Here is a 22,916-nt window from a genome sequence, read left to right as displayed (position 1 = left end):
TTTTTTTTGAGACGGAGTCTGGCTCTGTCGCCCAGGCTGGAGTGCAGTGGCGCAATCTCGGCTCACTGCAAGCTCCGCCTCCCAGGTTCACGCCATTCTCCTGCCTCAGCCTCCCGAGTAGCTGGGACTACAGGCGCCCGCCACTATGCCCGGCTAATTTTTTGTATTTTTAGTGGAAATGGGGTTTCACCATGTTAGCCAGGATGGTCTCAATCTCCTGACCTAGTGATCCGCCCGCCTCGGCCTTCCAAAGTGCTGGGATTACAGGCGTGAGCCACCGCGCCCGGCCCAACACTCTTAAGAAAAATCTGTTGTCAAAGCCCTGTATAAAAAGCGAAATTTCAGCTGCTATTTTAATTAGGTGAAAGCCAATTTGAGACTTCAATAATTTGACACTTTCTGATTTTCTTGGCCCCTGACTTCAGTCTCTTGGTTACTGGACAAACTATGTTTGGTTGGTTGGTTTGGTTTTTTGTTGTTTTGTTACTTTTCTGAGCCTCTATCTATCTGCCCTCTAATCACACAAGAGCTGTAGTATTTAATGTAGTTTCATACAGAAGTATCATAAAACTGATCAGAGAAGGTGTAGTTATAAAAACTGAAACCTGAAACACTGAGGAGTCCTGTGCCTGGGTTCATGGGGTCAGGCCAGAGAGATGGGAGTCCACTGGCTTCTCGGCCTCTGATGGCAATGTTGCTTTTTCTTCTAGGCCAGGCGCCTGACTCAGGAACTTCACCTACAACTGCATGTCACGCTTGGAATCAGTGCCTATTCAGACTCCAGGAAGTCTTAGATGAGGATGAGGGATTGACCTGTCTCCAGACGGGGCCATACCACATACACCTCTGTTCGCGGCTTCTGGTGATTCAGGAAGCCAGAGGTCAGGGAAGGGAGTGTATACAGGAGAAGTGGCCCCGAAGCCTGCGTTAGTCAGGTGATTGATGGCTGACCCTGGGCAAAAGGGTGAAGCCAGCAAAATGCAGCTTTTATTCTACAAACATTCATTGAGCAACTATTGTACACCAAGCGCTATAATAATCTGTGGGAAAATATTGGCAAACAGGAAACAAGAACTTACTGTTCAGTGGGAGATAGAGACTTAACTCAAATATCAGACTCTAAGCAATGGGTCTCCCTGCCATGAGGGCCCCCTTCTCCCTGTGATCAGACTTCTGAGCGCATTTTTGTTCTTTAAGGATAGAGTCCTGTTTCTCCCAAATCCTTTTTTCTCTGGCATCCCTGTTCCCGCAGTACTTTAAAATATTCAGTTTCTCCCTTTCCCTCCCTGGTCGACTGTTACTTGCTCATCTCAGACTCCCTGACCCCTCCGTCACCCCTTCCTAACCTCAGTGCCACCAGATTATCCTCCTTTTCCTGTTTTGCAGCCCAGCCCTAGTGTCAGAGCGGGGGCCTGGAGGAGCCCAAGGTGCTGCAGCAGAAGAGAGAAAAGAGAACGACAACACTCAGCTCGCCAGTCTGGTCGCTGGGTTCACTGACACCATGGCAATGAGACAGACGCTGCTCGCCTACTTTGGCCACAAGTGGCCCATGGTTGATTTGGCCTTCAGTGGCATCACGCCTTATGGGTATTTCTTAACCAGCGCTTACAAAGATGGTAAACCTATGCTACACCAGGGAGATACAGGAGACCGGATTGGAACATTTTGGGGTCATAAAGGTGCTGTTTGGGGTGCAACACTGAATGCCACCAAAGCAGCAACAGCAGCTGCAGATTTCACAGCCAAAGTGTGGGATGCTGTCTTAGGAGATGAATTGATGACCTTGGCTCATAAATACATTGTCAAGACTGTGTATTTCATGCAGGATAGTAATTATTTGTTAACCAAGGGACAGGATAAACTGTGACACATGTATGACTTGAACAAACCCAAAGCAAGACCTAAGGAAATTAGTGGTCACACTTCTGGTATAAAAAAAGGCTCCTATGGTGCAGTGAGGATAAACAGATTCTTTCTGCTGATGACAAAACTTCTCGACTTTGGGATCATGCTACTATGACAGAAGTGAAATCTCTAAATTTTAATATGTCTGTTAGTAGTACAAAATACATTCCTGAGGGAGAGATTTTGGTTATAACTTGTGGACTATCTATTGCTTTTCATAGTGCAGTAAGTTTGGACCCAATTACATCCTTTGAAGCTCCTGCAACCATCAATTCTGCATCTCTTCATCCTGAGAAAGAATTTCTTGTTGCAGGTGGTGAAGATTTTAAACTTTATAAGTATTTTAACCATGGAGAAGAATTCGAATCCTACAAGGGATACTTTGGTCCTATTCACTGTGTGAGATTTAGTCGTGATGGAGAACTCTATGCCAGTGGTTCTGAAGATAGAACATTGAGACTAGGGCAAACTGTGGTAGGAAAAACATACGGCCTTTGGAAATGTGTGCTTCCTGAAGAAGAGAGTGGTGAGCTAGCAAAGCCAAAGATTGGCTTTCCAGAGACAACAGAAGAGGAGCTAGAAGAAATTGTTTCAGAGAACTCAGATTGCATCTATTCTTCAACTCCTGATGTTAAGGCCTGAGGGCCAATCATATGCCGCAGTTAGTATCCAACTTATGGACTAAAACGAGCAAGCAGAGAAAAGCATCAGCCTTCCAGAGTTACTCTCTGCTTAAGGCAGAAAAAGCAGTAAATAATGGGGAAAATGAATTAGCTCCAGCGCTGGAACAACTAACTTGGTGTTACCTGTAAGTGAAAACTCAAGAGTATCAGATGAAGAGAGGTAGAGTTATCCTCTTGTAGTACAGTGGCCTGTTATCTTTTCAATGAATATATACAAGCCAACATCCAATTTCTCTTATTACAGTTAGGGTTCTTGTAGCTGTTTATGTTATTATGGAGAAGAAAAATATATTGGCTTATTTTTCTGACTTTTTTCCTTAAAGCAGAATGCCTTTGTTTGTTTGCTTTAGTTGTAAAAAAGAGGGAATACATGATAAAGTAACTGGTTTGATTTCTCTTTCATTGTACACTGCTTCTGAACATTTAATTTTTTTTAGTTGTCTAAATGAAATGCCTCTAAAACAAAAAAAAAATCTCCATTTACTGGGGGAAAGAAATCTATTGATTGATCACTCACAAATCCCATGTTACTTTTTTTCAAAGACATTTGCTTTTTAACAAGGTCACCAAGAGAACAGCACCTTATCCCAAAGAGTCATACCTCTCTGGCAGCAGAATTTCTGTCACAGGGAGAAAATGGTAAAAATATACACATTTTAAAAATAGTGACAGTATTTTAATATCCCTTTCTATGGATGTAATCTCACTTAATTTCATAACAATCACCTGAATTAGCTAATGATATCACATAGATAAGGATATAAAACTCAGAAAATTCTGGTGTTTTACACAATATCACACAGCCAAAAATAACAAAGTGAGACACGGACCAGATTCTCTGACTCCCAAGCAGGGGTCTTTCCACTGTACCACACACGCTTCCCTTGGCCACCCCTTCGTTCACGTCTTTGGGCCATCAGCTGGCTTGAATTAGGGTGGACGTGGACTCCAATGGAATAGCAATTTTTTTATGGGACTTTCCTTAATTCAAACAGGTACCTTGGGAATTACTTTTAGTTTTCCTAGGTCATCTGCCAAAAGTATTTCTCCTTCTATTTCCCTCTGAACCTGGCTAACTTAAGCTCCCATATAAAATTTTGAGGTGTCAGAGAGGAAGGGCATGGAGGCTTATGGAAACAGGCTGATGCCCCCAGAGTCCTTGGGCATTGTTTATGGATTGGCCTGTCCTCTCACCTTCCAGCAACAGAAGAATCAGCCTCTGTTGTTAAGAACCTCTCCATCACCCCTCTGGTGGCCTTGGCCCAGCCCTGGCCATAAAGAGGGATTTCATATCATTAGCGACTTCCCCTTCACAGCTCATTAGCATGAAATGTCTTGGCAGCTGAAATGACAAAAGGGACTCCCTCCTCACCAGTGATTTCATGGGGAGAGACAGAAAATATTGCATCCTAAAAGCAGCCATCAGGCAGCTGTATCTGCTGCGGCCATTGGGTAGCTGTATCTGCTGCTTTTGTTTGTGGCTGTGACTCAATAGCAAGTTGAGTTGCTGGAAAATGCTTGTAGTACTCATCATCTGGCAACCAGATGGCAAGTTGGATTTAACTCTACATGGTAGTTCTAGTGGATAAACTAGTTGAGTCTGGAAACCTAACTTTGTTCACATCACCTGAAGGCTCTGCTACCAAGGCTAAGCTGGACATGTGGGGTAAGCTGAGGCACTCCAGATGGTCCCAAGGAAGTGTGATGTGTGTGCACATGTATAGACACACATATAAATATATACACACACATACACACACACACATATACTCACACATATATACATGTACACGCACAGTCATCCCTGGCATACGAGGGGTATTTGTTCCAGACACCAGTGTATACCAAAATCCCCACATGCTCAAGTCCCACAGTAGGCCCTACAGAACTGTGTATATGAAAAGTCGGCCCTCCCTATACGCAGGTTTTGCATCCCTCAATCTGCATTTGCTTGAAAAAATCCACCTATAAGTGGACCTGCCCAGCTCAAATCTGTGCATGTAGTTCAACATTTAACTGTATACTTATATACATATAAGTGTTAGCCCCCTGAGCAAGTTGCAGTTGAGGTCAGACCATGAAGTTCAAATGTCTTTTCTAGAACAACTGAATATGGCTTCACAAGTTAGAGCCAGAAAAATAGAAGTTGAGAACAATAGTCCCCAAGGCTATTTGAAATGTGCACTTCTTTGAAGAACAAAAAGAATGAGTGACACTGTTAACCAAGTCTCGCTATTGATACTGAAGTTGACACTCACAGCTCATGCTGTATGTTTGAAAATGCCAGCATTGGCCCACACTAAACTTGCAGATTTTCCTTCTGCCTTGGCCCTCTTGGTATAACTATCACAAATATGCAGAGTTCACTCCAGCCTCACCTCTGCTTACTTACCAAGTAGAAATTGAAGGATAGAGGTGAAGGTGGTTTGATATGGAATTTATTTCTGCCATTTGCCCAGGACAGTGCATCAAATACTCCCTAGGATGGATCACAACGAGCCATGGTTCTGGTATTTCACAACCTTGTGTAATTTTCTTTCCTTGGTTATGTGCTGAAGTTGACTTGCTTCTAACAAATATGAAAAAATGATGAGATGTCACTTCAAGATTAGATCACAGAAAGATTGTGACTTCTGTCTTCAGTGCACATTTGGGTGCATATGGTTGCACATTTTCTTGCTCAATCTCTCTTGTTCTGTCTCTTACTCTCACTTTCTCACTCCTGCTTTCTTTGTTCTCTCTTTCTGTGGGAAGTCAGCTACCATGTTGTCATTCAGCCCAGCGTAGAAGGACCTGCCAATAATTGTGTAAGTGAAATTGAAAACAGATTCCCTCCCCTTTTTCTCTCTCTCTCTGGCCTTCAGATGAGACCACAGCCCTGGCCAATAGTTTGCCTGCAACCTCAACAGAGACCTTGACCCAGGAGCACCCAATTAAACTGTGCCTAGCATTTTGATCCATAGAAATCATGAGATAATAAATGCTTGTTGCCTGATGCCACCAAGTTTGAGAATCCTTTGTTAAGCAACAGTAAATAACTAGTGCAGGCATCAGTGGAAGATAAAGTGATTTCCCCAGTAACCATTGAAAGAATGAGTCAAGTAGTTACAGGACTCAGTGGCCAGTATACTCACGTTATAAATAAATCCAGGTTTTGAAGAGGCGTTTTTCTAACCTGAAGTAGTGGAATCACTACATGTAACTCCGTGCATGTGGAGACCTCATCAGATGCATCACTACCACTGGTTGGAATGGTTTAAAGATGGTCCTACCCAGGGTACTATTTAAAATACAGAGGACAGGGCTCCACCCTGACTTGCTAAAATAGAATTCTTGGGGTAGGACCTGGATCTGTATTTTGAGAAAATCACGCTAGTAGTGTTGCTGTTTAGTTCAATTTGGAAACTACTAGAAAAATATAACCTCTCCAAGTCATCTTCTATATTGAATTTTATGATTCTTTCTGTGTTAAAGGGGGTTACAAATATAGTGCAGGTAACACATTTTGGAAACTGAGTCCTAGCCATGGGCTTAGCATACTTGGGTGTTGTAAACGTGGGTGTGGTTTCAGCAACTTGCAGAACTAGGGAAATTGAGCAATACCCCAAAATTTACTTGAATTCCTGAATCTAATCAAAGTAGTAATGGATTTTAGCATAATTCCATGAATGGTTTGTTTTCTAATAAAACAAACAACAATGTATTACTCAAACTGAGTATTTTCTGAGACATCATGATATGGGGAAGGAGACATTGGGATTAGTGTCAGAAGAACTGTGTTTAGGTGCTGGCTCCTCTGCTTGGCAGATATTTGACCTCGAACAAGTTAACTAAGTTCTACTTCTTCCAGTCTAGTTTGAATGGATTTGCACATATGTTTTGATATAACCATGATCATACTATTATGTAAGTTTTTAATCCTGCCTTTTTCATTTAACAGTACATTTTGAATGTTTTCTCATGTCATTAAAAGTTTTCAAAAATATAATTTTAGGGGCTCCATAATATTCCATTATGTAGGTGTATCATAAGTGGTTAAATATTTGTTATATCCAAGTTCTTATCATTATAAAAAACATTGCGAGAAAGATCTTTGCATGCAAAATTTGTCTACATTTCTTATTACTTCCTTAGAAGGAAATCTCAGAAATAAAATTACAGCATCTAAATGTATGAATAATTTTCCTGAGACACATTGCAAATTGCTCTTCAGAGAGACTTAACCAACATGTACTTTTATCAGCAGAAAGAGAATTTTCATTTCAATGTCAGCATAACCTTGCCAGCATAAAGCATTATTTTTTAAACGTTGTTAATTTTATGGTTTATATATCCTTGCTAGTTTGATGGTCAAAATATGTCTTCTTGTTTTAATGTGTACTTTTTATCATGCTACTCAGATCAAGTACTTTTCCTACATTTAGTAATGAGACTCCTCATTGGTAAAATGAGAATAACAATCCCTACTCATAGGGATATTGGAAAAATTTATGAAATGGTGATTTTGAATACTTCTTATGAATGCAATTATATGTTATCTTCAAAGATATAACTCTTATGATCTCAATTTAGTTGATAGCTATTTATATAAAGACAAATCACTCTCTCATGGGACTGTGGAGTTGAGGGCAAATCCCCTCCAGCTCCTTCATCCCATGCATTTCCATGTCATGTAATTAGAGTTCAGTAGCATTAAGAGTTGTAACGAAGGGAACTCAAATAAGTGACAAATGGACCCAGCAGTCTGCATGGCTATCTCCACATTGTTACTCTCAGTAATGGTAGGTGTTGGGGGTGGGATGACTTGGTCAATTTTATGTTACTTTGGGGCTCCAGTTACTTAACAGCAACTTTCCATAGCCACTTCCTTCCTCTTTACCAGCCAGGTCCCTGAGTCATTGCTCAACCATAGGTCCCAGCAGCAGTTAGCTCTCTTGAAGCAAGAACCAAGATATTGCCCCTTTCTGCATACCCTAGGAACTTGTCTGCCTCATGTAGAAACTGCTTGATTTCAATGGAATGAGAGCATGCACCAAGAGAAAGCTAGAATTCCCAGAATTTCTCTCTCTTTCTTTTTTCTTTCTTTCTTTTTCTTTTCTCTTTCTTTCTTTTTTTCTTCTTTCTTTTCTTTCTTTCTTTCTTTTTTCTTCTTTCTTTTCTTTCTTTCTTTCTTTCTTTCTTTCTTTCTTTTCTTCTTTCTTTTCTTTCTTTTTTTTTTTTTTTGAGACAGGGTCTTGCTCTGTCACCCAGGCTGGAGTGCAGTGGTATGATCTTGGCTCACTGCAACCTCTACCTCCCAGGCTCAAGCTATTCTTGTGCCTCAGCCTCCCGAGTAGCTGGAACTAGAGGCACATGCCACCATGCCCGGCTAATTTTTGTATTTTGGGGGAAAGACACGGTTTCTCCATGTTACCCAGGCTGGTCTCAAACTCCTGGGCTCAAGAGATCTGCCTGCCTCGGCCTCCCAAAATGCTGAGATTACAGCCATAAGCCTCCATGGCTGGCCCAAAATTTCCATATTAACTGAATGACTTACATATCATTGCTCATTTATCTTGATTCTCTCACTTATTTGAAAAGAAAAATTAAGAAATAAAAACAAAATTATGATAAAGGCCTGAAAACACAGGGAGAATTTTTCAACAAATTCAATGTAAAGCATTCAAGATGTTAAATAATATGTGGTTTTCAAAGGAAAAATATGGTGGATTTAAATATAATCAATGTTCAGTCTGACTATAACTTTGCTATTACAGACCCGGAATTAAGCCTTCCTTTTTTCCAGGAACTCTGTCCTCTGTGCCTGGAGGCTGTGACGAAGTGGAAGTTGCAAGGGGAGACTGTGTTCTTTCTTATTTATAATTAAAAAATAAAAACGGGGATTTGGGAACCACTTGTACTAGTGCCTATAAACCCACAGTAAGGAATTTTGCCCTAGTAGCTTTACACAGACTATCCTTTTTTCTCCAAATTTATGGAGCAACTTTAAAGGCATTTTGTGTATATAATTATGCAGTCTGTGTTTTAATTCATTGGGAGTTCTGGCTGAGTATGGACTGCAAAGTTTGACATTTTGGGTTCAATTTTCTTTGGTATATCTGTCCCAGATATTACTTTATTTTATTTATACAACCTCATGATGTCTCTATAAACTTGCTTTTTTATCATCATCATTCTGAAATCTCATGCAATAAATAGTGGTTGCAGAGGGGGAAAAGAAAATAGCTTCTTAGCCTTTTTCAATAAGAGAGATGTCATTTTGTCCAGAAGGGCAGCTCATCCATTACTGCCTCCTTTCTGATGACCAGAATTATACAATGAGGCAACTGCAGCCCCCTAGAAGTGACAGTGTCTACAATGCCCAGGAAGCATTTCCCAGGGAAGCCTGCATCCATCATCCCACCTACAACTTGGGTTGATAAAATTGGAGAAGCTCTGGTCAGGTGGCCCTGGGTTTACCGCAGTACAATGTTCCCCCAGCTCATGGCTGGTTTGGAATGACCATGACCACTGAAAACTGAGGGTACCCCAGATGAATCACAATGGAGAAAAAGGCACCAAGGGATTCACCAGTTTGGAAATGGCCATTTCTAATCTTCATGTTCCATATATGGCAACACCAAATCCTTTGGAATGGGATGAACACAGAAAAGGCCTGTATGTTCCACCTAAGCATTCTCCTTGCTGCAAGCTCTCTGGCCAGTTGTAGGGCATGCAGCATTGCTCTCTCCCACTTTATTATTTTAAATGCTATTCATATTAAGGAATAATAGTAACTAATGTTTATGGGAGCTTGTTAAATGCTGGACACTGAGGCATGTTGAGGATTAAATGAGATGATGTCCAGTGCCTCACTGAGGTAAGTGTTGTCACAGTCTCACTTGTGAGGCTAGTAGACTGGATCTCAGAGGTCAGATAACTTTCCCAGGCACTGGCCTAGGAATGGGCTCAGCTGGAATTCAGACAGAGGCAGGCAGACCCCAAGGTCCCTGCTCCTCCCCACTGTGACTCCTGCAAGTGGTACAGACCCATGTTCTGGGCACAGGCATTAAATGGTCACAGGACTATGCTCAGTCTGTCTCACTTTTTATCGGAGAGTGAAGGAAAAGGTATCCAGTCTATAGGGAGATGCCCTGCAGATAGCAAGGCCAGCACTTCATGTCCAGTCTTTCAGAGCTTTGTCAGACAGTCGATTTTCCCTTTCTAATGCTGTGACTGGGATGAGAAGGCAAAAGAAAAAGAATTAAAAATATAGTATTTCTTTCCCTACTTGGCCCAAAGGAAAGGTTCCGTGGGAAGTTGAAAAACAGATGGTCCAGGGCAAAAATCAACAAGTTTGACATCCAGGATTAAAAACCAGATGGCACTAAACAATCTTTAGAAGCCTCTAGAGGGGCTTCAAAGAAATTGCCCAAAACTCCATGTATGTTTCCATGAAGGCAAGTAGACTTAGTCATACATGATCTTATGATCTGTGGCCAGGTTCTCCTCCACCCAAAATTGTTCCCTGGGATGGGATCGAGCTAAGCACTTCGGGAAAGGAATGGGACCTTTTAGGCCACCAAGAACAGAGAATCCTAACATCTTATGGCTTTAATCAATGCAGTTGTTTCACTGAGTTGACTGATCAGATTAGGCAGCCGCCTCTAATCTTCTCAGGCAGGTCAAGGCTCATAGAGAGCCCAGCATTTGAGGAAACATAAATGTGGTTTTTAGTATGCATGCTGTTAAAGTCCCAGCACATAAACCTCCAGAAGTCACACTTCTCCGAAACCAGTCAGATGTAGAGGCATCTGAATAATGGCTCTTGTAGGGAACCCTGTTCCTGCTTCCTGTTCTTCAGCTGCTTGGAAAACATTGCTGGAACACTGGGATCCACTGAGGGAGATTCTTCCAAAAGTGTCCTGTGTCCCAGACTGTGACTTTTCTAACCAGCATGGACACAGTTGAAATCTAAGCTCCGCTGCATCTGCTGCTGCCATGATAGAAACACTGGCATAGCATGTGCTAGGTACCAGGCCCTGGTCTAAACCAGTCACCTATGCTAAAGCACTTTATCATCACAGTGACCCTGGGGGGAGGGTGGTCCTTTGAGGGGACTGATTCGTGGAGGTTAAGTAAGTTGGCCAAGGTCACTCAGGTGGTAAAGAGTGTATTAGTTTCCTGTGGCTGCCATAACAGAGTACCACAAACTAGGTGGCTTAAAACAACAGAAGTTTCTCTCTCATAGTTCCATAGCCCAGATATCCAACACTAAGGCATCAGCAGGGCTGCACTCCCTCCAAAAGCCCCAGGGAAAGGTCCTTCCTTGCCTCTTCCAGCTTTTGCTGGCACCAGGCATTTTTGGCCTGCAGCAGCCTCACTCCAGTCTCTGCCTCCATCTTTACTTAGTCTCTTCCGGGTCTGCAACTTCTTCTGTCTCCTATAAGGAGACACTTGTCATTGGATATAGGACCCACCCTGATAATCCAGGATGTTCTCATCTCTGAGAGCCTCAATGTAATTACATCTGCAAAGACCCTTTTGCCTAATAAGGTCACATTCACAGGTTCCAGGGATTAGGAGATACATGTATCTTTTGGGGACCACCATTCAGTTCACTACAGCTGAGCAGCTGGGATTTGACTCAAGCAGTCCAGCTCCAGCACGTGGCCTCCGACCATCACGCCACACTCTCTCATGTGGTTACTTTTCACAGGTGTCAGCAAAATGCCTGCTCAATGAGCTGAGATTTTTTTTCACAAATCATCACAGAGCTGAAATGCTCATTTTTCTGTGCTGCTACTCTGTCCATGTTCCAGAAAGGCAGCACATTAAGTCTACACCACATCACGCTTCCCCTGACAGATGGAGAGAATATCAGCAAATCAGATTGCTTTCTAAAGAAAACAGAATCCAACTTTGCAAATGTTTAAAGCTTGCATATTTTCAAAATTTCAAGCAAAAGTAGAAAAGCTCATTACCTCAGATCACGGTTGACAAAACTACCATTGACAAAGAATTATCCTACATGCAATGAAAACCCAATAAAAGACAGTGAGTGATTGTCCAAAACGTGGGTGTTAGGTCACTACCCAGACAACAGCAGAGTTGAGGGTTCTACCCTAGCTCTCTTTTGATGAGGGAAAACATTATTTTTAAATGAAGCCTGCCACTTCAGCATAGAAAACATAAAGATGTGGACAGTCACCATTGTCATTTAAAGGGTGACCTGTTTTTCTTCTGAAGTAAAGTGATGAGTCCAGGCAGTACACTCACTCTATCAGATATGATTTGAAAAGCTGAAAAATAAACCTCTGACAATAAGATTTTAGGACAGAAATGCTGCCAGGGCTCGAAGTACATTTCAGAAGAATAAAAAGAAATTAAACGATGCCAAAGGCCAGACGAACAAAAGGAAAATTCCTACTTTGTTTGTTCTCATGAAATGCCACAGAAAAATAATCTGTTAGGCAGCTCTTCTGGAGTCCAAGTTCTTGCGCCGTGCTCATCTCTTCTTTCTGTTAAAGCTCGGTGCTTTGCAAGCTGTCGTTAAATTGCTTACACGGATGGACGGGGCCAAGATGGTTTTCAGTCTAAAGCCAGTGAGAGTCTCAAGGCAGATTCTGAAGGCCTTGAACCACCTGAGCCTGGCCAGATGGATTCTTCCTTTCACTGTTGTGACCATTGCTTTGGTGTCAGAACCCTATGGGAGAGCTGAGTCCATGACCAGAATCCTCATGCCTTTCACAACTCCAACTAACCAAGAGCATGGCACGGAGCAGAGGTGCTGGTGAGAGAAAACAACACATAGGTGAAAAGCCTCTGGATTAGGCATTTCAAACAAGAGGCATTCATTTTGCCCGACACCCAGAGTTGCCCAATAAACAAGCCAGAAACTCAACCAGGCGATGACGGAACAAGGAATGGATGAGTGACAAACTGGGCTGTTGATTCTGTTGTAACTGAGGCTTGACTGTATTAACAAGCATGCAGTGATTAAACAGACCAGCACCAGAATTTTAGCAGCTACCTTGAAGCCTGCTGACTGACACTGTCCCTGGAGCCCCTGTTATAATGAGGTCCTTCTGATAACTTACTCCCTTGGATAGAGTCCAAGACAGACACGTGCCCTGTGGAATTCCACACTGTAACCAACCATACTTCAGAGAGATTCCAGAATAATGATGGTATTGCTTATTTAGGCTGAAGGTTATCTGCTCCTCCTCCTCCAGATCCCTGCCAGCCAAGGGAAGAGCATCTCATTGGTGTCAGATGACAAGGGTCTTGTTCCCTTTACTGGAATAAGCTTTTTATGTCATACAGACTCTGGAAGTCCTGAAAAGCCATCTCTCTTGGCCTTTACTTTAGGAAAGAAAGTATCATAACCTGCCACAGCAGTGGGGACAGCTGGAGCCGGGGGTTACTATTCGCCCTTGTTACTATTCATGGAGGCTCTTAGGGAAATGAGCAAAAAGCTCTTTATGGCTCTTGCAATTAATCCTGAAATTCTGGTTGTCACTTGTGGGTAGAAACATATGGTTTACAAATGGGTTGATGATTATTATTTCAAGGAAAAACTAAAACATTATAATGAGAGTTATAACATAATGGTGGGACAGTATAAATAGGGAGAGAATTTGTAGTGTTTTCTTGTTCATTTTGTTACATGAATAGACAGCTAGGGGAAAATGGCATTCTATGGGGAACTGATGGCATTTATTTAATATTTATTTAAATAAATTTATTTATTTATTTATTTATTTAGACACCTCTTTTTTCCCATCTAAGTTATAAACTAATTAAGAGATGGACAAAGAATAAGGTAAAGGAAGGTCAAAATATTACCTTGGGCAGGGTGCAGTGTCTCACACCTGTAATCCCAGCACTTTGGGAGGCCAAGGCAGGAGGATCACTTGAGTTCAGGAGTTCAAAATAGCAACATAAGAAGAATCTGTCTCTCCAAAAAAGAAAAAGAAAAGAAAAAAATGAGGTGAGGTGGCACATACCTCTAGCCCCAGCTACATGGGAGGCTAGGGTGGGAGGATCACCTAAGCCCAGGAGGTCAAGGCTGCAGTGAGCTGTGATCACACCACTACACTGCAGCCTGGGTGACAGAGTAAGACCGTTCCTCAAAAAAATAAAAATAAAAATAAAAATTACCTCAGTTCGTGAGAACAGCAAAGATGTGTGGCATGACTAGCTCCATTCCCTGGAATTAGGAAATATCACCACACTTATGATCAATCTTACAAAACTTAAGCCTTCCCACTCAGGGAGGGCCACATAGACATGAGAAAGTAGAGCAGAATGTGGTTGTTTTCCAGGGGAAGCTGGCTTCTAATGAGAAGGGAGGGAGGGAGGGCCTGGGCTTCCTGTGCAGATTCATTTCCCTTGGTTACCAGCAGGTCACTCACCCCACCTCCGTGGGCATTAGCCATGAGGCAAGAAGTAAGAGGAGTTTAGAAAAAAATCCTTGTTTCTGGAAACCAGAGAGGAGGGAGACAGGGTTCACTCAATGAGTAGGAACTTCAATGGTTAAATGTGTCTTCTTGTAACAAACATCCAAGTAACTATTTGAGGCCAGAATGAATTCTTCCTGGTGTTTCTTTAGGTGATTTCTCCAAGGGAGGCCTGTGGTATGCAGGGGATTTTTACCAAGACCAGCGTTCTCATGAGTCCAGAGGCTCATCTGCCCTTAGAGGATTGGAAGATTTGCATCCGCTTCCACAAGCTGCTAGCCTAATCCTCTAAGGTTCAAATCTGCCAGGGATCCATACCATGAAGGCAGTCCTCCTGAGTTTGCTTTGGAGTCTGACACTTTTCATTATGGACATCAGTGATTGACACCCTGATTGTACTTAGAATCACCCAGAGGGAGCTTTTAAAAAGTATTGGTACCCAGGCCCCTCCTCAAACAGAAAACTGAGGACTCTGTGGGCGAGCCTGGACATGGATGGCTTCACCAAGCTCTCCAGATGAGTCTAACGTGCACCCTGGCTTGAGAAGCATGGAGTGGCAGTCACAGAAGCCCAGGTTGGCAGCTGTCTCAGGCAGGAAATGTAGAATGGCAGTTAAAACTGTTAGCCCTGGAGAAGAATCCTGATCCCATTCCTTACTGAGTGTTTGTTAAGTTACTTAAACATTCTTAGTCTCCCCAGGGTGACCAAGGCCATCCGTAAAAGGAAATCCACTCCAGTAAGTGAGTTGAAGCCTTGGTCTTCATCATTTATGATGGTCAACCGAGAAGGTTCCTTTTGTTTGATCCCACCCTTCGTGTCTGTTGCAAATGGCAATGAGCCAGAACTCTGCCATGCAGATGCTTGGGTTATGCCCATGCCAGAGAGTCCAGTGTGGCTCAGGATCAATCAAAACAGAAAGTACCATCCTAAAGTCAGCGTCTGGATTTTCCCCGTCAAAACATTCAACTCCCATGGTATTTTTTTTTTTTTTTGCTTATTCAATTCATATTTTGAATTCATATTATGAATTAGTCGAATTTTTAGATATGCTTAGTTGTTGGTCCATGTCACAGCTATCTAGCCTGTAAGGACCATTTCTTCTTGCTCTTATCTTGAGAAAATCACTCACTGGTGCTTAGTTAATAAATAGTTCTTGATTATGGAAATAATTATGGCCTTGGAAGAATTCTGTTTATATAAGCAAGAACTCTTAGGTCTTAATCTTGCAACTGAAAGGGATCATAGAGACCCAGGTCTTCAAGTTGAAGGGAAACTTGCCGAGGGCCACACAGGCACTCAGAGGCAGGCCCAGATTTGACTGTTCTCTCTCCAAGTCCATTTTTCTTCCAACTTTATCATGTTGCCTCCCTATACAACCCTCTAAACTACTTCTCTCTCTTTTCTAAATCCATTTTTTTTCTGATTTCTCTTTCTGCCACAAATGTTCCGAATTTATGAAGAAAGAAAATGGAGAAAAGATTTGAGTAGACATTTCTGGTTTCCATGCTTGGATTGCTTCGGAGGATTAGTTTTACTGTTCCAGCTTGTTTCTTTATCAGTTTAAAGGGCAAAACAACTTCCACCCTTTTGAGGCAGCAAGAGGTCAATCCTCTGCCATCCTCCCCCACGGCCAGGCAGAGCCAACTGCAGCCCATGGGTACCTTCCACCGCCTTCTTCTCTGGGATGGAGCCAGACAGACCTGCAGAGGGGTGACCACTCAGCTTGGGCAGCCAAGGCAATACCTGTCATCACTGTAATGGGCTTGAAGCCCAGTGTCCTTCACTGCCAGCCTTGATGGCTTTAGCTGTGAAAACTCTCCTGACAAAGGAGGCTCTCACAGGCTCCAGTCATGGGAGCCCTACAGCCAGGATTTCAGGAAACTAGGGTGAAATGGGCAGAACAAGAGTTTGTCCAACAACTGAACAGGACAGGAGGTTCCCACTGCTTGGAAATCTATTTGTGTGTTCCAGAGACGTGCAGAACAAAGACCTACACGTGGTTATTTTGGCAAGAACAGGAAGGTTTAGATTATCCTTTTCCACCCCGTGAAAGTGGCCACCTAAGATGTGAGTGTTGAAGGAACATCTGTTTTAACACTAACAGAGCCTCAGTGAGGGTCTCACCATGGTCTTCACTTCACAGACATAGCACAAGCAATAAGAAAGCTGCAGCTGTCGGATGCACACATAGTTAAAGGCTTTGCCTCTCCTTTTTATCTCAGTGTTTCCAACCTGACAGTGAGCACCGAGTGTTCTCCAATGGGCTCTGCTCCTTTCTGCTCCCACCAGCAGCTCTGAAGTATCATGTAAGACCACATGTTGCCTCCTTAAGGTGATTTTTGGAGAGGGAATTTGGGAAATGACAAAATCAAAATATCCAGCATGAGCCTTTGCACATCTTTCACGCATTGGGTGCATGAGATGATAGAATTGGATCTGGAGGCATATGCTATGTGTAGAACAGCTTTCCCCATCTGGAGCCCAGGTGTGCAGGTTCACTCCTGAGTCCCAGACATCGGTATCAGTGAGTAGTGAGAGCAAGACAAATCCATCTCACCTACCCTTGTTCCACAGAAATGATTTTACCCCTTGAGGTACAAGGTCAAGATCTAATTTTATTTGTAGATCAAGTTTCACAATAATTGACCATTTGAACATACTAAGAAAGATGGGATTTTGTAACTCATTGTTGAAAGGCAATGTGGCATGATGGTTAAGAGTTTGCATTCTGAAATTAGAGAAACTAATTCTGAAATTACAAATTTGTTCTCTTTGTGACCTTAGGAAAGTAATGCAATTTGTCCAAACTTCAGTTTCTTCATCTATAAAATAAAGATAATTATAATTCCTACCTAGAAGTATTGGTGTAGTTATGAAGAAGGAGACCACTTGTGAAAAACATAAAATACTACAAGGCCACTCGCGTCACAAAGATGCAATTCCCTGGTTACTATCATTACTATCAATTTTAGAGGCACAGACTTCCTTCTAAATAAGACTCCTTTCCAAACACGTACATCTAGAGCCATTCATTCTATCTCCTCCCACTGTTAGAATGTCCTTATCTTAAGCCAAAATCTCACTACCCTTGTTTTCTGGCCTTTTAATTTGTACCTACTTTTTGAAACCGCATGGAAAAACTCAAATCCCTTTTTGTAAAGGCAGTGACTGGGCCACTGTTTTGCACAGCTCAAAGGGACACAGTTCACACTGTAATCTGTGTCAATGGCACCCCCTGGTGTCCACCCCACTGGAGAGGTAAATAGGGAGGACAGAAGGGAAGAAGGGAAGGGTTGTAGAGAGGCTGGACATACTCTTTTCCATGAAAATCCCTGGTGAAGTAAGGATCGCACCAGTGTACTACCTTCCCCAAACAAAGCAGCTACAACTCTACCAACACTTCTTCATAGGACATGATCTCACATCAGAGCCCATTGTGCTTTGACCACGTTTTCTTAAAGTGAGGTGCTCAGAGCTAAGTCAACATTCCAGGTGAGACATGACCAGGGCCCAGGAGAGCAGAATTCAACCTCCTTCATTTTTCTGTATACCATAATTAGGATGCCACTGTGATACAAGGCAATCTTAGTACTGAATTCCTAGAGCAATTATTTTCTGAGCAACAGGCTTGGTTTTTAATCATAGATTGTCCTATAATATCACTTCACTTGTCATGAATTGTTACCCATTTCACTTTATATAAGTGAACTATATGTGTGTGTGTGTGTGTGTGTGTGTGTGTGTTTCTTCATACCGTCTATGTTGGGAGCTCCCTGAAATGTATGTTTTTAGACATTTTAATGACTCCTGTTAAATCTAGCATGTTTCTGGGACCATAAAAATGAATCTAATTCGAATATTTAGGGAGAACCAAAGCAAAGGGACAGCATTTATTAAAATTTAAAATGGCCACTGTGGAAATGGAGTCAAGCTATTCTGTGCACACAGTGTTGCTGGGATAAAGCACGCTAGAAGAAATGGCGGTAAGTTCTTATTTGGTCAATGAATCATAATTCCCCAAAAGACAAGCATGATGCTTATGGCAGCCCTTAGTAATAATTCTTCATGTGTGGTTTTCTTGCTCATATTTTCTATGTATGCAGTGATTTCCAACTACACTCTGTGGAGCCCATGGGGTTCTGAAGGGATGCTCCCAGGATGTGCGGGAGGGGCAGGAAGAGCAAGAGTGGAGGGCGGGGCTCCTGTCAGCCTTCAGTTTCCCCTAGAGCTGTCAGCCTTTCCCTGTTGTATGTATTGGCCCTCCCTGTAATATTTCCTTTGGGAATAAAAAGTTTAGAAACCATAAGTTAAGCCACACCCTGGTCACCTCAGACTGGCAGGGAGTATGATCACTTTCATGTTTCGTCTCACAAAATGGATTTCTAGGTGAAGTATATTTAAAAAGAAGGTCACCAGGCACAGTGGCTCACGCCTGTAATCCCAGCACTTTGGGAGGCCGAGGCAGGCGGATCATCTGAGGTCAGGAGTTTGAGACCAGCCTGGTCAACATGGCGAAACCCCATCTCTACTAAAAATACAAAAATTAGCTGGGCATGGTGGCGCGTGCCTGTAATCCCAGCTACTCGGGAGGCTGAGGCACCAGAATTGCTTGAACCCGGGAGGCGGAGATTGCAGTGAGCCAAGATCGTGCCAGTGCACTCCAGCCTGGGTGACAAAGCAAGACTCTGTCTCAAAAAAAAAAAAAAAAAAAAATTAGGTTAATTTCCACATTTGGCCCTAATGTGGTCAAAACTTCAACAGCTGTGGATTAAAGAGAAAGCGACCACACCATCATCACCATCACCCTCTCTATCCCTGTCAAGCCCCAGACACACACAGTGGAAATGGAATTCAGAGCTAGAGTAAACCCAGGGTCTTGACGGACACTTTCGAAACAGCACTGCAGGTTTGTGATTTCCTTCAGATTTGGAGAGAGTCCCTTGATAACTCCTACCCTCATCTTCTGTTTCGATGGCAGAAAAAAGGGCACTATCTGTCTTTGTTTTGTGTTGCTATAACAGAATACCAGAGTCTGGGTAATTTATAAAGAAAATTTATTTCTCACAGTTTCAGAGGCTGGGAAGTCCAATATCAAGGTGCCAGCACGTGGCAAAGGCCTTCTTGTGGTGTCATAATCTGAGAGAAGGCATCTTATGGCGAGAGAGATGGAGCGTGCCAGCCCAAGTCTGTCTTCCTCGTCTTATAAAGCCACTAATCCCATCATGGGCCCCCACTCACGTGACCTCATCTAACCCTAATCACCTCCCCCAAAGGCCCCACCACCAAGTACCAGCAACATAATTTGGAGATTATGTTGACTGTTTCCTTTCTCCATCTCTCGGCTTGATTCTCAGAGTTCCACGTGATTGGAGAGGCCAGGGTGGGGCACTCTGACATCCACCTTGACCAGTACATTGTAGCTGTGCTGGACAGACCTCCTTTAAGAATAACACTTTTCATAAGGATTATTGCTAAAACCAAACTTCTCATCTTTTTTTTTTTTAAGAGACAGAGTCTCGCTCTGTCACCACGATCTCGGCTCACTGCAACCTCCGCTTCCCAGGTTCAAGCAATTCTCCTGATTCAGCCTCCCTAGTAACCAGGACTACAGGCGCACACCGCCATGCCCTTTTTTTGAGATGGGGTCTGTCACCCAGACTGGAGTGCAGTAGCGCAATTTTGGCTCACTGCAACCTCCACCTCCCAGGTTCAAGGGATTCTTCTGCCTCAGCCTCCTGAGTAGCTAGGATTATAGGCATGCACCACCACGCCCGGCTAATTTTTGTATTTTTAGTAGAGATGGGGTTTCACTGTGTTGCCCAGGCTGGTCTCGAACTCCTGAGCTCAGGCAATCTGCCCACCTCAGCCTCCCAAAGTGTTAGGATTACAGGTATGAGCCACCGCGCTCGGCCGCTTCTCTTCATTTTTATGTGCAATAAATATTTAGAAATATCTTCTCTTAACTCTGTGGATCCGTTGTTTCTTTATCTGCAAAATGAAGTTAATAATATCTTTCATAGTGGGCACTTGTGGTAATTAAATGAAGAAGAATGACAAAATAATTTGGAGAAACCTGGAATAAAGTGGGAAAGAGATAGCAGTGAAAATCTATTGGCAGTTGGCTAAGATGGTGACCCAAACCCTAGAGCACTAGGAAGGAGAAGGATGGAGACCACCACAAGTGATGCAAATGTCACTGATCTAGAAAAAGGAATACTGTTAGGATGTTATCACTCCCCTCACACTGTGAAGTCCCAGAAAAAAAATGTTAACTATGTTCAACATAAGAATTTAACTAAAACATAATGGACTATTTCCATTTTTCTTTACTTTCAGTGCTGTAAATAAAATCAGCTTGTGGCCAGTAAGTATGTACAAGCTTTCTTCCTACTCTGTGTTAGCAGTATTTAGTATACCAAAAGTGAGAAGCTTTTCATATTGGAGGATTCTATCCAATTTGATATTTTCAATTACATTTAAGAGTACTCACATGCATCGTCTCCTATCTGTGGTGCAATTTTTTTTTTTTTTTTTTTTTTTTGAGATGCAGTCTCGCTCTGTCACCCAGGCTGGAGTGCAGTGGCACTATCTCAGCTCACTGCAAGCTCCGCCTTCTGGGTTCACGCCATTCTCCTGCCTCAACCTCCTGAGTAGCTGGGACTACAGGCACCCGCCACACGCCCAGCTAATTTTTTGTATTTTTAGTAAAGATGGGGTTTCACCGTGTTAGCCAGGATGGTCTACATCTCTTGACCCCATGATCTGCCCATCTCGGCCTCCCAAAGTGCTGGGAGTACAGGCGTGAGCCACTGCGCCTGGCCTGTGGTGCTATTAGTTACAGAGTTGAGTTAAAATACAATGACCTACAAGCTAGTTGGGCCTTTTTATTTCTCTGCAACTAATCCCTGCAACTAATTCTGATGAGTAACCATCCTACAGTGCCAGAGGATTGTGCGAGGACTGGGGAAGGGAAATCTTTCATTTCAAAGGTCTTTGGATTCAAAACAGTGTCTTGAAGTTTAAAATGATTTTTTAGGGTAACCTGAGTATCTTTGGGAAAATGTTTAATCATTTAGATTCTCCTCCCAACCAAGATGACATCTGGCTGAAGAGAGAAACTCATGTATCCTCACAGTGACAGGGAACAGAGTTTACCAGCTGGGTTTCTGACCCAATATGGTCCGCAAGGTCTGTACCCTGGGCACCTGTCTGAAATACGTGGCCAAAGTTCATGGCCAGTAAAACTCATGGTCTGCTCTTTGCTGGCTCCAGCTGCCAGTCACTTCAAATGGTCTGTCTGGGTGTTGGTGGCATCTAATTGCTGGCTCTATCATGCAGAATGTTCACTGGTCTTTGGACAACTAGCTAGACAGCCACTGCAGAGCTTCCTGGTACTACAGAAGCATGACCTTCTCCATCCCCAATACCTAGATAGGGTCTACTTCAGGCCGTTGTCAGGGGCTCTTTATCTCCATGGAGCAGCTGTCCCTGGGGATGGTAGAATCTTGTCTAGGCCCCAGGAAACCTAGGAATTGCCACATTAACCTCATTTTTGAAGAAAATATATGCCCTGTCCCAGATCACTATGCTACTACCTTGCCTTTGCCAATTACTACCTAAGAGATGTCAATGCAGGAATTCTTCAGAGACTTAACATCTTTACTGTCTCTTCTCAGGGAAACCTCTCTGCTTTAGATTCCTTTAATGGTATTTTACTTCTTAGAATCCTTTCTGGAGTTTCAATTCTTCTTCCTGTCTACATAACTCCCTTTTCCTTCCTGAGGCAGCATTTACTTTTTTCCTGCTCTAAGGTCATAATGGTAGCAAGAAATCATCAAAGAAAAACACAGCAGGAAGTATTTTAAAATTATCCTTTTTACACATAATTTAACTAATTTAATCTCTGTGATAGCTTTGCAGGGTTCTTTTCGCAGAAGACACTGAGGTTCAAAGAGGTTATATCACTTCCCTATGTGATTTAACCAAGATCAACAGCAAATCTGGTTTTCCACTATGGCAAACCACCTCCCAAGGACCTGGCAGGGGACAGACACTGCTGAGCTGTTTTCCATTCACAAGGAACTGCTTTTCTGCCTGGGTAACCCCAGTACATAGATCTGATTTGCCTTTCATGCTCCATACCTTCTCCTTTCCCCCACAAATGCAATGCAGGAGAGGAGAGTTACATGGCCTTTCAAGGTGTTTGGTCAGGAAGTCACTTAATAAAGAATTAACACATCATCACTGCAAAGTGGTTTCTGCATGAAAACAAGGGAGATGCTCATTTGTCACCACTCCCTTCTGAGCCAGCTAGGGACTATCAGGAGGTGATGAGTTTGCAATAAACAGCAGAAGGTGAGCACCAAGGCTTTTTCAAACAACTCCAAATATTTGGCTGAAACCCAGAACACATTATTCTTTGTCCATCAGGATTCTCTCCTACACAGTTTTCCAGAGAAGGATGAAATTCCTTAGGTCATGTTATAAACATTCATCTTCTAAATCACGCCCCTAATAGAAAGAACAGAAGACAGAGCATGTGCTGTAAGTCATTCGCCTGCTGAATGTGCTCTGCACAGGGTGATGTAACATGTGGGGTCAGCCCCTGCGTCAACGACCAAATACACAAGTGTAACGAGATGGGGGGAACAAGACAGACTCCACATGGCCAGCCTGGGGGAGGGCGGGTGTTCCCCTGAGAGGAGAGTCTTGGAAAAGGCTTGTTGGGGAGGAGCTGAGGAGACACAGATTCACTAGGCTTTGCAGTGGTGTAGGACAGAGACGGGAATAAACACATGGGCTAGAGGTAGCACCTGGGCACCAGGGAGGAGAGGATAGCTGGGGGAGGAGGGGGAGTCAAGTGATTTTTTGGCCAGTCTAGAAGATG

The 22,916-nt window shown here is 42.9% G+C and overlaps 1 pseudogene; it reads left to right on the top strand.

The window, feature by feature from the left end:
* The first annotated feature begins 1,473 nt into the window (after positions 1 to 1,473).
* LOC100978030 (serine-threonine kinase receptor-associated protein-like) lies at positions 1,474 to 2,724 on the top strand (annotated as a pseudogene).
* The last annotated feature ends 20,192 nt before the right edge of the window (positions 2,725 to 22,916 follow it).

Source organism: Pan paniscus, chromosome 12 (genome assembly GCF_029289425.2).
Source record: "Pan paniscus chromosome 12, NHGRI_mPanPan1-v2.0_pri, whole genome shotgun sequence".
NCBI classification, from domain to species: domain Eukaryota; kingdom Metazoa; phylum Chordata; class Mammalia; order Primates; family Hominidae; genus Pan; species Pan paniscus.
This window is presented reverse-complemented; position numbering and strand designations above follow the sequence as displayed.